The sequence below is a fragment of the Hipposideros armiger genome, unplaced genomic scaffold, assembly GCF_001890085.2.
Source record: "Hipposideros armiger isolate ML-2016 unplaced genomic scaffold, ASM189008v1 scaffold_546, whole genome shotgun sequence".
Lineage (NCBI taxonomy): Eukaryota > Metazoa > Chordata > Mammalia > Chiroptera > Hipposideridae > Hipposideros > Hipposideros armiger.
This window is the reverse complement of record NW_017731896.1, coordinates 661,316-678,376: the sequence shown is the minus strand read 5'-3', so window position 1 is coordinate 678,376 and position 17,061 is coordinate 661,316. Positions and strand designations below refer to the sequence as shown.

The 17,061-nt window shown below is 35.3% G+C and overlaps 1 long non-coding RNA gene across 1 annotated transcript; it reads right to left on the bottom strand.

Moving 5' to 3' along the window:
- Nucleotides 1–559: 559 nt before the first annotated feature.
- Nucleotides 560–16,935, bottom strand: LOC109396816 (uncharacterized). The gene is made up of 3 exons (XR_002126924.1): nucleotides 16,862–16,935; nucleotides 13,694–13,769; nucleotides 560–837 (listed from the first exon to the last, which is right to left on the bottom strand). It is a non-coding gene; the product is annotated as an uncharacterized LOC109396816 (long non-coding RNA).
- Nucleotides 16,936–17,061: the final 126 nt, after the last annotated feature.

Here is a 17,061-nt window from a genome sequence, read left to right as displayed (position 1 = left end):
TCCCCCAGGGCCGGCCGAGTGGCTCAGTTGGTTAAGAGCTCGCGCAAGAGTGTGAGCTCTGAGCAACAGCAGTTCGATGCCCAGCCCAAGCTGAGTTGCCGCTGAGCTGCCAACAGGTAGCAGGATGGCTCAGCTAAAAAATAAATAAATAAAAATAAATAAGTAAATAGATAAAATTGCTCCTTCTTAATTTGGCTTTTTCCAGGGTTCTCCTTTGGTGTTCATATGCAGTCTCCGGAAAGACAGAGGGGTAAATTAGCAGCCCTACACCTTTGAAATTATTGGATGGAAATTCTCCTTTACTTTAGTTCAGTCTAGCATTCTTTTAATTCATAAACAATTTTAGACTTTGTTAGAATCATTAGCATTGATTTTATTTCTCTGCTCCTGAGAATTGTGGAATTCCTAGATTCTGTAGGTGACAAATTACTGCATCAGAACCTTAATAGAAAGGAAGCTATTAAAATGAATGCAAAGACTGCATCACTTGAAATTGTTGAAGTGTCAGGGTAGACATGCTCCAAAGGGAAAGAAAATTAGAAATTACCATTTATTTGTATTAAATTTTTTTAAAATTAGCACTCTCCCAGTGATGTTCTGTTCATAAGGATTTGATCAGACTGGTCTCCATTTAGTGTATTGGTGCCATCTTTAGACATCAACAGGACTCCAGAGTGGCATGTCCTTGTGGTACCCTCAGAACTATTGAGCCATTGGTCGAGGTAAGAAAACTATTGACAGAGTGTCTCTTCCATGTCATGTGGATCTGGTTTGAGTTCATTTTCAGTGAAGAGCAGACAATATTAACTATGAGTCTTCTTGCTTGGAGCAAATGACCTACCAGAAAAAAACAAATGACATGCTATTAATATTGTAGAGAAACACCACAGTTTTATTAAGTCACTGACTCTCCTGGCAAAGAAAGAAGAATCCAGTTCAACTACTGGCTATCACCAGATGGAAGAGTTGCTACAATAAAACCCACAAACACCAGTCCTAGCAAGAAACCAAGATTAACAATTTAGCTCTCTGATGAGAAAGTTACTAAATAAATTACTGCTCATAATATATTTTAGTGCCAAATGCTCAGAATTCTTGTTTTCTATTCTAGAAAATACTGTTATTCTTTATTTATTATTTTCAATGGTATCTCTAAAATACAACAACTTATACACAAATGCCAAAAATGAGCTGTTCATTAAAAATATATATACACACCATTTGGTGATGATACTGGAGGGAGCTTAGAAGATTTTCAATTTGTTCAGGCCAATAGTTTTTCAAGCCATGGTATTACTCCATTTATTCATTTATTCTACATTTATTCTATAAATAGGGTAAAGCAGAATAAAAATGAAACAACTAGATTAAAAATAAAGTGCCTATAATACATAAGTTGTCATAGAAAGTACTATAGAGATGGCTAGTTGTCATTCTCTGAGATAAAGGACCTTATGTTTTAATAGGGTTGTAACACAATATCTGCCAAAACAGGTAGCATATGGTTAGTGTCACAAAAACAAACTCCAACTGATATACTCTAAGCAGGGTGAACAAAGAAAGGAGTATTTGAAAATGGCACTGACCAATGAACAAGATTTCAGTGGACCAGTGCATTTTGGGTGGGACATATTCTGAGCAATTGCGTAGAAGCAGGAAAGTGTACAGCATATTTTGAGACTATCAAGGAAAGTCATTTTTGGTTTCTATAGGAGAGTAACAGCAGATAAGCTAGGAACATGTATTGTTTGGTATTTATTCTCTTGAAAAAGAAAGAAAATAATCTAATTCAACTACTGACTACTAGAGAAATAGATAATGTATAAACCAGTATGATGGGTTACAGATGTACGAGGACTAATTCTGAACAAAATTGTCAAGAGGATGAAATGGGTGTTTGGTTTCTTACTCAACCCCCGTCAGTACCTTAATGCTTTCCTTGAACCTCTTTAAAATCTACTTGCAGCTCCTCATTTCACAGGTAATTGCAAAATTTTGATTATCATCTTCAATTTGTAACCTCAGAGATGCTCTCTATACATTAATTAGAATAAATGGGTTATGAAGGATGAAACAGGAAATTCAAGCATAAATCAATGGATGAAGAATTGGGGAGGGAATTAATTAGCCTTCTGAGATTCCTAAAATTAGTTACTACATATAGAGTTAAAGTTGGCTCTCACTATTACCTAGGACCTTATTTCTTTTCAGATAGAATTTCATTTTCTCACACAGCTATGTAAATCCTCCTGCGAGTAAATATCAAACTGTGCAGAAGATGGAAAAAAAACAACAAAACATAAAGAAGCTGTTCTCAAGCACCTGGTAAGGAAAACTGGAGCAGTTACTACTGGGTGGTTAGCCCACATCCATTATGAACTAACCTTCTCCCTCCAATAAGAGCTGGAGCATGTAAGTTGATTTATCCAGCCACCCTCACAGCTACACCCTGACAGATAGCCATGTCACATCCGGCTGGCCAGAGGCTGTAGCAGAAGTCTGCTGGGGAACATCTGGAAAAGTTCTTCTTTCACTGATAAAGGGAGCGGAGATAGTTGACAATGCTGCTTCATGACTTGAACATGAACCTGATAACTGTAGTGGCAACTGCAGTGTGAAAATGAAGAAATAGTCAAGAGAATTTCAGAAATGCCATATCTGACACCTTCGAGCTGCTGAACCATCACCAGCTGCCACATTTTCTTGTTATGTGGGGAAATAAACTCTTTTTCCTCAAGCCATTGTTGGCTGAATTTTCTGTTACTTGAAGCTAAAAGCACTTTTAACAGTAAAATGTCAACATCAGAATCAATTGAGTATTTTTCTTTAATTATTTATCTCAGGGTTGGGGTCAGGAGGGAGTGGGGGTGAGACACACTACGGAAAACCATGAAGATGCAATTCCAGTTTTTGCAGCTCTCTCCTCTAGCCCCTCTCCCTATCTCTGGATTAATTTTAGACACGGGGAGAGGAAGTCTCTCAGTTTCTACCAAAAAATATTTAATAACCCAAGCATCACATTCTAAATTGTCCAAACAAGCTTGGAAATATCCACTTCACGATGAAGCACATTATAAACATTATTCACAAGCAAAATTGGGAAAGGGACAAATGATTACTGAATACCTCCTAGGTACAGATATTTTGCTAAAATATACATAAAATTTCATAAATTTCATATAGCTTTAAGAGATTTTAAAATATTTTAAATCGGGTTTAATGGGGCAGAATTTACATGCAATGAACACACTCATTTCAAATGTAAAGATCAATGAGTTTTGAAAATTCTTTATATTTATATAATCACCACTATAATCAAAATAGAAAAAAATTCTTGAATTCTAAAATGTTCTCTGCTGTCCCTTTGTAATCAATATACCTCAACTTCCAGCCCAAGCAACTACTGATCTGCTGTCACTATAGTGTATTATAATTTATTTCCTTCTATTTTACTTACTTTGGGTTTAATTTGTTTTTCTCTGTTTTTATTATTTAAGTTTCAGGTGTATAACTTCATAATTTGACATCTGTATACACTATAAAGTGATCATCCCCAAAAGTCTAGTTACTATCCATCACCATGCAATTGATCCCTTCATAACTTTTGCCCACCCCTCAACCGCCTTCCCCTCTGGTAACCACCAATCTGTTCTCTGCATCTATAAGATTGTTTTTGTTTTGTTTTGTTCATTAGGTTTTATTACTATTAGATTCTACATATGAGTGAAATCATATCATGTTTGTCTTTCTCTGCCTGATTTATTTCACTTAGCGTTATACCCTCAAATTTGATCCATGCGGTTGCAAATGGCAAGATTTCATTTCTTATGGCTGAGTAGTAGTCCATGTGTATATATGCTACATCTTCTTTATCCATTAATCTATCAATGGACACTTAGGTTGTTTCCATATCTTGGCTATTGTAAATAATGCTGCAAAAAACATAAGGATGCCTACATGTTTTCAAATTAGTGTTTTCATAGTCTTCAGATAAATATTCAGAAGTGGAATTGCAGGATTGTATGGCAGCTGTATTCTTAATTGTTTTGAGAAGTCTCCATATTGTTTTCCATAGTGGATATACTAATTTACATTCCCACCAGCAGTGTACAAGGGTTGCCTTTTCTCCACATTTTCTCCGACACTTGTTTCTTGTCTTTTTGATGAAAGCCATTCTAACAGATGTGAGGAGATATCCTGTGGTTTTGATTTGCATTTCCCTAATAATTAGTGATGTTGAACATATTTTCATGTGCTTATTGGCCATATGTATATCTTTTTTGGAAAAATGTCTATGCAGATTCTCTGCCCATATTTAAAATCAGGTTGTTTTTGTTGTTGTTGTTGTTGTTATTGAGATTTATGAGCTCTTTATATATTTTGGATATTAACCCCTCATTGGATGTATGATTTGCAAATATCTTTTCCCATTTGGTAGGTTACCTTTTAGTTTTGTTGAGAGTTTCCTTTACTGTGCAGAAGCTTTTTAGTTTGATTTAGTTCTATTTGTTCATTTTTGCTTTTGTTTTCCTTGTCTTAGGAGTCAGGTCCACAAAAACATTGCTAAGACCTATGTCAAGAAGATTATCACCTATGTTTTCCTCTAGGTATTTTGTGGCTTCAGGGTTTACATTCAAGTTTTTAATCCATTTTGAATTAATTTCTGTGTACAGTATAAGATAGTGGTCTAGTTTCATTCTTTTGCATGTGGCTATCCAGTTTTCCCAACACCATCTATTGAAAAGACTATTATTTTTCTCCATTGTCTGTTCTTGATCTCTTTGTCATAAATAATTGTACATATATGTGTGGGTTTTGGGGTTTTCGGTTCTGTTCTTTTGGTCAGTGTGTCTGTTTTTGTTCCAGTATCATACTGTTTTGATGACTATAGCTTTGCAGTATAGTTTGAAATCATGGAGTGTATAACCTCCAGCTTTGTTCTTTCTCAAGATTGTTTTGATTACTCAGGGTCTTTTGTGGTTCCATACAAATTTTAGAATTAATTGTTCTAATCCTATGAAATATTCATTGGAATTTTGGGGATTGCATTGAGTCTTTAGAGTGCTTTGGGTAGTATTGGTATTTTAACAATACTAGTTCTAATCCATGAGCAAAGAATTTGTTTTCATTTATTTGTATCTTCTTCGATTTCTTTCATCATTATATTACAGTTTTCAGTTTACAGGTGTTTCACTTCCTTGGTTAATTTTTTTTTTAAGATTTTTATTGGGGAATTGGGGGAAAGGGAACAGACAAGTTGCTGTCGTTTTGTTCTTCAGTCTAGTTGTGGAGGGCGTTGCTTCAGTGGCCCAAGTTGGCACCATCATTGCGCTCTTCCCGGGCGAGGCAGATCAGTCGCCAGCTTCTGGACGGCTGCTCACTGCGGCTGCTGGCTGCTCATGCTGGCTGCTGGCTACATACGGTAGCCCATGGCAACCCACTGCCACGTGAGCTGCAGCCTACACCGTCACCGGTGACTCACCGCAGCCCAGCTCCAGATTGAGCTGTTGTTCAGCATCTTAGCTGTAGAGGGCAGTGTTACTGGCCCTCATATGTGGGATCCGAAACGGGGGGCCTCTGGCATCCCAAGCCAGCTCTTAACCATCGTGCCACTCGGCCGGCCCTACTTGATTAATTTTATTCCCAAGTATTTTTTTGATATAATTATAAATAGGATTGTTTTCTTAGTTTTTCTTTCTGATGGTTCATTATTAGTATATAGAAATACCAGTTTTCTGTATATTGATTTTGTATCCTGTGACTTTACAGAATTCATTTATTAGTTACAAGTTTTTGATGAAGTCTTTAGGGTTTTTTTATATATAGCATTATGTCATCTGCAAATAGTGACAGCTTTACTTCTTCCTTTCTGGTTTGGATCCTTTTTATTTCTTTTGCCTAATTGCTGGGGCTAAGACTTCCAATACTATGCAGAATAAAAGTGGTAAAAGTGGGTATCCTTGTCTTTTTCCTGATCTTAGAGGAACAGATTTCAGTTTTTTATCATTGAGTGTAATGTTAGCTGTGGGTTTGCCATATATGGCCTTTATTATGTTGAGGTACATTTCACCTATGGACACTTTGTTAAGAGTTTTTATCATAAGCGAGTGTTAAATTTTATTAAATAATTTTTCTGTGTCTATATTTTTCATTCTTCATTTTGTTAATGTGGTGTATCACATTGATTTGTGAATGTTGAACCATCTCTGCATCCCTGGAATAAATCTCACTTGATTTTTCTGTATAACCCTTTTAATGTATTAAATGTATTGTTCTATTTGGTTTACTAATATTTTGTTGAGGGTTTTTGCATCTATTTTCATCAAGGATATTGGCTTGTAATTTTCTTTTTTTGTGGTGTCATTTTCTGATTTCAATATCAGAAAATGCTGGACTAATGAGATTTATTTAAAAGTCTTCCTTCTTCAACTTTTTGGAAGAGTTTGAGTAATATATGTATTAATTCTCCTATGAATGTACTCATATGATGAAATCACCAGTGAAGCCATTTAGTCCTGGACTTTTGTGTGTTGGGAGGTTTTCTATTACTGATTCAATCTCCTTACTGTAATTGGTCTATTCTGCTTTTCTATTTCTTCATGATTCAGTCATGGGAGATTGTATATTTCTAGGAATGTATCCATTTCTTTAAGGTTGTTAACTTTGTTGGCATATACTAGTTTGTAGCAGTCTCTTATGATCCTATATATTTCTGTAGTATCAGTTGTGACTTCTCTTTCATTTCTGATTTTATTTATTTGAACCCTCTCATTTTTTTCCTTGGTTAGTCTAGCTAAAGTGTTGTTAAGTAGGTTTACTTCATCAATGAACCAGCTCTTAGTTTCATTATTTTTTTTCTATTGTCTCTTTAGCCTGTATTGCATTGATGTCCACTCTGATCTTTATTATTTCTTTCCCTTTTTAGCTTTGGTCCTCGTTTGTTCTTTTGTTCACCTAGTTTCTTTAGCTATAAAGTTAGATTTTCTTATTTCAGATTTTTTCTTGTTTCTTGAGATAGGCCTGCATTGCTATGAATTTCCCTCTTAGAACTACTTTTGCTTCATCCCATAGATATTGGTATGTCAGAGTTGTTTTCATTTGTCTCTAGGTATTTTGTGATTTCTCTGATGACCTACTGGTTATTCGGCAGCATGTTGTTTAATCTCCACTTTTTTAGGGTTTTCCAGGTTATTTCTTGTAATTTATTTCTACTATTGTGGTTAGGAAAAAATACTTGATATGATTTTAATCTTCTTGACTTAACTGAGATTTGTTATGTGGTCTAACATGTGATCTCTCCTGAAGAATGTTCCATGTGCACTTGAGAACAATGTGTATTCTGCTGCTTTTTGATAATGGAATGTTTTATGTATGTCAAGTTCATCTATTGAGAAATAATTTTTTGTTTTTTTTTTAATCTTCACCAGACTCTATTACTCCTTTTCTAATGAAGAATCTGAGAGTCAGGACATTAAGTGATTTGTCCTTACTCCTCTAGTAAGAGGCAGAACCAAGATTCAAACTCAGATATGCTTATGTTCTTTTTATTACCACAATGTCTAAGTCGTAATTTTAATCTTGATGTTTAGATTCTTTGTATTTACTTAATTATAAAGTAGTAACAAATCTGAAACTATGTAAATCATAAGGTATTTAAGAAAGAAAATGAAGATGGACTATCACATAAACTCAGCTTCCAAACCAGCTCTTCTTGCTCCAAGTTTCTTGTACAAAATCAATATTCTAGTAGTTTTATGTTTCAATACAATTGATATTGCCATTCAGTTTCTGATATTTCAGGTCACAAATGGTTCATTAATCAATTCAAATAAATTTGGAGAACATGGTGTGAATTCTGTCTTTGATTGTGAAATTTGTAATCAATAAAGCTTATTTTAGAGCTTAATTTTGAAATTAGGAAACTGAGCTCCAGAGATATTTGTGAATTAGCTATTTTAAGACACAACTAGCCTATGGCAAGTTTCTTGATGTCTACATTAACATTGTTTTTATTATGTCATAATACTGGATCTTCTACTTTCTGGCTGTGTCCCTTCAGCAAGCCACTTAACCTCTTAAAATTCTTTCTTTTCCCCCTCTTCTGTCAAAAAGGATGATAATAATATTTTTGTGGTTTAACTGTAAAAGTTATTCCTTTTCCCCCTCCAAAACAAAAAACAAAATCTTGATTTTGATTAGGTAGTCACTCTCTTCCACACAGCTTTAGTAGTAGCCCTCTTTTCAAGAGTATATCCTTATTAGTCTAAATCAACCTTAGGAAACCATCCCCTTGTCAGTAGTTGATATAGGGGTGAATATAGGCTCTAATTCTGACTGTTGATACTTCGGAGAACAACTGATGAGGAAATAAATCTTCCAGTGAAATCTAAGTAGAACTTAAAATGATATTACCGAAAAGGATATGTGGGGGGAAATTACAGGCCATTATACCTTATTAACATAGACACAAAATTCCTTAACAAAATATTTCTTAAGGAAATCCAATATATAGCAAAGAGAAAGCACATTGTGTCCCAGTGGGGTTTCTCCCAGGAATGCAAGATTGCTTGAATCTTTGAAAATCGAACAGTGGAATTCACCTTATTAATAAAATTAAGTGTAAAAAACATGTTATTATTTTAGTAGTTGAAAAAAAAATTTAATGAATTCAGCAACCACTTGTGATAGAAACTCTCAGCAAATAAATAATAAAATGAAACTTCTCAATGTAATGACAGGCAATTACAAAAACTGTACAACAATATGCATAATGGTAACATTATGGCATGAGAGAAGTTTCTTGGGTGAGAGCAATGCTCTATATCTTGATAGATATTTAGGTTACATATATATAGTCATTTGTCAAAACTTAAGTGTTCACTTAAAATTGCGGCTTTTGCTATTTATCAATTATGTCATGAAAGAAAAATACTGTAAAATTTTGAACTTCAGTTAAAGAAAAGCATGCTGAAGTATTTAGGGAGCAGTATACTAATATCTGTTATGTACTTTGAAATGTACTAAAAAAAATCAGATGAATTGATGGACGTAGAGTAGAATGGATAGATGGATGACTATGCAGCCAAGATAATATAATGCTGATTGTAGAATCTGTGTAGTGGGCAGCAGTAGCCCATGTGTCTAACCTAAAAATAAACCAGCATCAGAAAGGTTCTATTAACTTATTATTGAAACCTCTCTTTAATGGAACATCTTTCAGGCTGTGCAACCCAGGAAATGCCTGTCATTGCTCAACCTGCCAGAATCTCTACTTTAGCACAGAGCCGTTTGCAGAGGCATCTGATGAGAAAGATATGATCCCTGACAAAGCACTAGAAAGAGCATTTCTCCAGGTCTATTCTAACAAACAGGCTTCAACACATTGCTGAATGCCAGCTAATGATAGAACCATCTGAGAAGCAGGGTATATTGGGTTGTCGGAAAAGTCATCACATATTTTGCCTATGTTTTTCAAAGGTCATTTATTTATATAAAGAACAAAGATCCATCAATGATATATTGCCTGTTTTGTTCAATAACCTTTTGTCATCTTTCAGTAAGCTTCATAATTCCTCGTTCATAGAAGGACCTGTCTTTCTTTGTGAAAAACTGAACAAGGTGCTGATTTACAACCTCATCTGAATTGACTGTTATACCATGCAAGGAGTTTTGAAGAGAGCAAAACAAGTGGAAGTCTGACAGTGCAAGGTCAGGCGAGTATGGTGGGTTTGGCAACACATCCCATCCAAGCTCCAGTAATTTTTGATGGGTGATCAAACTTGTGTGTGGTCTCGTGTTGTCACGATGGAACACAATTTCTTCACAATTAACAAGCTCTGGACATTTCTGGATGATGGATTAATTCAAACTGTCCAATTGCTGATAGTGCACATTCGAATTGATTGTTTGGTTCCTTGGTAGGAGCTTGAAAAACATGACACCTTTAAAATCCCACCACACTGAGAGCATAACCTTCCTCTGATGAATGTCTGCTTTCAATGTCGTTTGAGGTGAATCATCACGTCGGGACCAAGACCGTTTGCGCACCACATTGTTGTAAATAATCCACTTCTCATCACCAGTTATCAGTCGCTTCAAAAATGGATTGTTTTCCTCACGTTTATTGAGCATATTGCAGATGTTTATATGCTCTGTCAAACGAACTTGTTTGAGTTCATGAGGAACCCAAATATCGAGCTTGCTTACATACCCTATCTTCCTCAGGTGGTCGTGAATGCTTGGATGATGGATGTTCAATGTTCCTGCAATCTCTCATGTCGTGTAACGTGGGTTTGACTCGATCAATGCCTTTATTTTGTCATCATCAACCTCAGTGGAACTTCCTGACCAAGGAGCGTCGTTGAGATCAAAATCATCAGCACGTAATTTCATGAACCATCATTGGCATTGACGTTCTTGTAGAGCATTGTCATCGTAAACTTCATGTAACTTTTTTCAAGCTTGACGGGAGTTCTTCCCTTTATGGAAGTAAAACAGTAAAATATGGCAAAAATGCACAGTTTGGTCTTCCATCTTCAACTTGTAAAATCTCCAAAACTCAACGAAATCGCTTAATTTTTTTTAGAATGAAGCTAGAGCTGTCAGTTGTCAAATGGCATAGAATAACATAGATGTGAATGAATCTAGTACTTCCAAAAATGAACTAGTGCCATCTGTCGCAAACATGCATCATGACTTTTCCAACAACCCAATAGAATTTCTATTTTTCCAAGAATCAAAGCAAGGTGGAACATTATTGAATGAAACCACAGATGTTATTCATAAGATCTGGGCCACTTGAGGTTGGAGGCATACTGATTTCCAGCCTAAGGATGAACTGGCCATCTTTGGCTTCTTAGGAGAATGACCACAGGTTAAGATGAAAAAGAACAGATGCCACTATATGAAGCTTCAATTAGAAAGCCCTAAATGGGCTTAACTGGTAAGACAGCCATAACAACCATGTCCTGCTGCAGACTGAAGGAAAGATGACAAGTGTTTTAATGTGGTGAAGACAGATCCCAGGTCTAGCTGCTTCAGAACAAACAATTGGCCAGATCTGAAGGAATCAAACTTGCCAATAATTACCAAATTCCAGGAAGACCTTAGATTTGAATGATTTCCATTGTTGGAATTAAGTTTGCAAACAAGAAAACTATTTTAAATGTTTTCTTAGAGGAGCTCCTTAGTGAGCATATTCATACCTAGCAGGGCTTTGAGAGAGCATAGCTATAGATCTGCCCCAGCTCTTCTGGAAGACTCTGCCTCCCTTTTTCTATCCCTCTTTCTCTTTTAGCAACCCTTCCCTTCCTACTACCCTAAAGCCTCATCATCTCATAACATTCCAGGCAATGTTTACATATATAGTTTACATATATGGTCCCAGGCCATATGCCACATATACATTTAATACATTCAGCAACTACTCATGATAAAAACTCTCAGCAAATAAATAATAAAATTAAACTTCTCAATGTAATGAAGGGCAGTTACAAAAACTGTACAACAATATACATAATGGTGACATTATGGCATGAGAGAAGTTTCTTGGGTGAGAGTAATGTTCTATGTCTTGATAGATATTTAGGTTACATAGATATAATCACTTGTCACCACTTAAGTGTTCACTTAAAATAAATATATATATGTATATATATATATATATGTATATTCATACTAGTAAGTGATAACTGACTACTAATGTTAAATTATTTGCCTTTATGAAAAAATCTATAGTTTTTCAGTTACTGAAATATATCACTAATGATTAAATTTCAGGCATCAGTGACAAGTTGGAAAAATATTGGCAGCAGAAAGCATTCAATACATAGTCATTTATTTATAAGGTAGTTATTAACACCCTCTCTTTGAATTATCTTTTTGTAACCTAGGATGAGAAATACAATGAAATATGTCAGATTTCCTTCCTTCCAAGAGTTTACAAATACAGGAGTTAAGATATAGATAGATAGATAGATAGATAGATATAGATAGATAGATAGATGATAGATAGATAGATAGATAAATAGATAGATAGATAGATAGATAGATAGATAGATATATCCAACTAAAAATTCAATCAGGGCCTACTATAGACCATGTGATTTTAAAAGATCACATATTCCATAGAAGTTCAGGGAATGGAGAGAGAACTTCTAAATGAGGTGTTCATGGAAGGCTTCAGGGAAGAGCTTGATAATGAGTTGTCTATGAAGAATTCAACTGATGAAGCTAGGAATAAGGAAGACAGTCCAGGTGGAGAAAATGCCATGAACAAAGGTGTGGAGGACAAGCAGGCTTGGAGACTGGGCATCGCTAATTCTTCTGGGAGTGATCATCTAAGAGTGTGTTGACTTACACATTCTTCTGCAGAACAGCCAAGGGAACTGTTGTTTAGTATTGTCTATTTCCGGATTTGGCAGCCCTATCACAAGCTAAAAGCCTCTGTATTGTTCTTCCTTCTACTACATTTTGTTTGTTTGTTTGTTTTTGAGTATTGCTTTTTTAAATTAAAATTTATTGGGGTTACAATGTTTAGTAAAAATTACATAGGTTTCAAGTGTACAATTCTGTAATACATCATCTATATATCACATTGTGTGATATATAGAGTCAGCTTTCCTTCCATCACCATGTATTTGACCCCATTTACCCTCATCTACCACCACCCCGCCCCTTACCCTCTGTTAACCACTGAACTACTGTCTGTGTCTTTGGAGTTTTGGTTTCTTTTCACATAAGACATAAAATCCCTTGGGAGCCACAGTCTACTAATTCATATATGCCAAGTTTGAGTTACATTTTAAAAATAGTAAATACACTTGAGGCAAACCATTCCTCTAAAGCCCTATTTTTGTTTTCTTTCTCCTTGCTGAATCAAATTAAATTCCTTACATTCCCACTGAAGTTACCAGCCTTTTTGTTTTATTTCTTTCATAAAGCGAAAAACATTATTCTTAACTGCAGTTTCAGAATGCTCTCCAAAGATTATCTATCTAATCAACACTTGTTTCCAGGTATTAATGCACTTATTTCGTTTTGTAAACAAAATAAGTAATACTAATGATAATTAATAGTTTTATAAATGAGTAGCAACTTTGAAATAATCTGGTCTTAAAATAATAACTAGGAAATTAATTTTGCTCATTATTGAAGCTATTTAGATAGGGGATTTTATTTGTATGACAAATATTTAGAAGCTTTGTCCTCATAAACCAAAGGATATGAGAAATCATTTTTGAGAGGATGATTATTATTTTTGGTATTGTTTTTGTATCAGAAGGCTTTCATAAATCATAGTATGTAGGACCTCTATCAAGGGAACATTCACTCAAAATTTAAAGGGCAATGCATAGCTTTAGCATATTTATATCTTCCTGACCTGCACACATGGACACTTCAAGCCAGGAAGGAGCAGGTTATGTAGGAAGGGAAAATCTTGGGCTTGGAATTAGACACTCACTAACTGTTTGACTTTTGACAGTTGACCTAGTTTTTCTGAGACTCAATTTGTGAGCCTCTTTGAATGCAAAGTAGAGATCTAAGTGTCTACCACATATGGGTGTTGGGAGGATTGAGTGACATATAGTCTGTAAAGCAGCTGCACAGAACCCACACAGGCAAGCATTCTGGGAGAAACTATTTTCTGAAGTTGATAATAATCCAGGCTCATGTCTCTGAAATAGTAACTTACTCAAATTTTCAGTGTTACATGTGAGTTCCAGGTCCACTTATACAGTAGTTCCCTTGGTGAGACATTTTTTCACTTTCTGGAATAAAAAACAACAACAACAAACCCATGAAAATAATGCTGGTGCAAGGAAACTTCCTCATAATATAATTCGAAGCAATCTTTTCAGAAGAATTATGAAGGGCACAGGGTTATTTGCTTCTGCATAATGCTATTCATTACCCCACCAAATGCTGTTAGCTTTAGTTCTTCCTTATCCTCATTAATATAGTATTTTTAAACCTATAAAAACATTCATAAAATTTAAAATCAGAGACACAGGATTCTAAGTTTCTAAAAGCTTCTATTTTATTCACATAAAGATATCTTTTTTCTAACATAATGTGATAGAAACTCAACCCCAGACTTCCTCTAAACCAACTCACCATTTAATCAGAGCACTCCATTCCCAGCATATTATATAACCGAGTCCCACCAAATCCTGGCTTAGTAGGTCTACCCATTCCTGCACTCCCATGCTATACTTCTTTATGCCAGTTCAATTTATTACTACTATTTCACAATTTAATTAAATATTATAAGCCTATGAACCATGAGTGAGAAAATAATGCTGATGTTTCTATGAAAGTTGAGTAGAATTTTTGGAAATACTCAATAAATATAAATGACAATAAAAAATCATAATCAATTAGGTGGAGGCAGACAAATGTAAACAAATTAGGGGGGAAAGTAATAAATATCTAGGATTCTGCACTTAGAGTATTTTTTCTTTTTAAAGTTCTTGTTTCACAGTAAAGAAATAGAACCTGAACATTGTTAGTGATAAATAAGTGGTGTGGTTAATGGAGGGGAAACAACATTGACCTTCAAACAGTGAGCCCATTCTCCAAGAAAATGTTTTAGATCCACCAAAGGGGGGGGACATATATGAAGATTCATTTATATGTTTTAACACAAAATGCTACTTATTGATTTTTTGTAGTAGTATGTTTTTATTCCATTCTCTTTACCTTTTGTGTATCCACAAGTGTTTCTTCTTTGTTGTTATCAAGTTTACATAAAACACCTTATAAGTCTATTTTAAGCTGATAGCAACTTCAATCTCATGCAAAAACTCTACACTTTTACTTCTTCCCCAACCCCACATTTAATGTTATTGATGTCACACTTACATCTTTTTATATTTTTATCCATTAACCAATTATTTTTACATTTTTTGTCTTTTTTTAACTTTTATACTAGATATAAAAGTAATTTATGAACAACCAATATAGTATATTATAGAGTATTACGAATTTGACATCACATTTACCTTTATCAGTGAGTTTTATACTTTTGTATGTTTTCATGTTGTTACTTAGCATCCTTTCATTTCATCTTGAAGATCTCCCTTTAGCATTTCATGTAAAGCAGTCTAGTGGTGATGAACTCAGCTTTTGTTTGTCTGGAATAGATTTATTTTTTCACATGTGGATGCCCAGTCATTCCAGCACCATTTGTTGAAAAGACTATCTTTGCTTCATTGTATTGCCTTTGCTTCTTTGTCAATGGTCTATCGGCCATATTTATGTGGGTCTATTTGTAATTCCTCCATTCTGTTCCATTGATCTATTTGTGTATCCTTTCACCAAAACTACACTGTCTTGATTACTGTAGCTTCATGGTAAGTCTAAGTTTGATAATGTCAGTCTTCCGAATTTGTTTTTCTCAATGTTGAGAGTTGGCTATTCCGAGTCTTTTGCCTCTTCACATACTCTGGAATAAGTTTGTCGATATCCAAATAATACCTTGCTGGAATTTTTATTGTGATTGATTGTATGTATAGAACAAGTTGGAAAGAACTGACATTTTGACAATATTGAGTCTTCCTAATTATAAACATGGAATATCGCTCTATTTATTTAGTAATTCTTTGATATCTTTCATCAGAGTTTTATAGTTTTCCTCATATAGATTTCTGCAAAACAGTCTCAAAACAGCACAGCACAGCACAGCACAGGGCCGGCCGAGTGGCGCGATGGTTAAGAGCTGGCTTGGGATGCCAGAGGCCCCCGTTTCGGATCCCACATATGAGGGCCAGTAACAGTGCCCTCTACAGCTAAGATGCTGAACAACAGCTCAACCTGGAGCTGGGCTGCTGTGAGTCACCGGCGACAGCGTAGGCTGCAGCCCCTGTGGCAGTGGGTTGCCATGGGCTACTGTGTGTGGCCAGCAGCCGGCGTGAGCGGCAGTCCAGAAGCCGGCGACTGATGTGCCTCGCCCGGGAAGAGCGCAATGATGGTGCCAACTTGGGCCAGTGAAGCANCGACAGCAACTTGTCTGTTTCCCTTCCCCCAATTCCCCAGCACTGTTCCCATCCCCCCAATTCCCCAATTAAAAAAAAAATCTTAAAAAAAAAAAAAACCAGCACAACACATTGGACAGGACATTTGCTATTTCTCTAGCTTTTGGTGGTTTCACATTTATTTTAGGTGACTGCAATTTACATAAGCTATTTCCTTGGCTATTATTACTGATTTAAGAAGAAAACAACCTACTAATTAATATCCTTAGGTAGCATATTGTTAGACTACAATTTTTAGAGTGCGTTATTTAAACCAAAAAAGATCACTATTTTAAAGTGTATTATTTCTCCAGAGACAGTTATAAGAATATGTTACGGTTAGCAATGTTGTCTCTAAAAAGAGACATCCAGAATACGATTCTGAATTCCTGACCATCTACTCCCATGGTCTCTAGCATCCCAGCTAAAGTTAATTGCTCTTTTAAAAGGTTTAAAAAAAAAAGAAGAAAGAAAATCTTAGTATATAAATCCCTGCTGATTCTTTCAGGATAAATTACTAAAGTGGAATTATTGAGTCAAAATGCCTATCCATTTAAAGAATTGTATCATTTATCTCAACACTTAGCAGACAGTCAATATATAATATGAAAGTTCCTATTATGCTCATAGGCAGAGCAAGAATAATTTAATTTGAAGATGGGGCCTCTTTATTTAAAATAAAGTTTGGCAAAGTCAGAAAGGGGAATAAAAGTAAATAATGTGAGCGAAGAATCATCTTCAGAAGTGTAGGAAATGACTCCCTGACCAGACTGAAGTTTTTCCCTACTCAAATACGGTAAATAAATTCTGTGTGACAGAATGCTTCTGCATTTGTTTGTTTAAGTTACCTGGAGGCTGGTACTGTTGTCGGAAAACGGAGAATTAAAGAAGCCGCTCACAATGTTCATTATTAACTCAGTAAGTAACACACTTCTCCAGGAAAAGGTCGGCGTGTTTCCTGTCGGTGGTTGTGTTGCAAACCTGCAGGGAAAAATAAAACAACTCAATATGTTCTATCACATCTTTGAATTATAACTCAATACTGGAA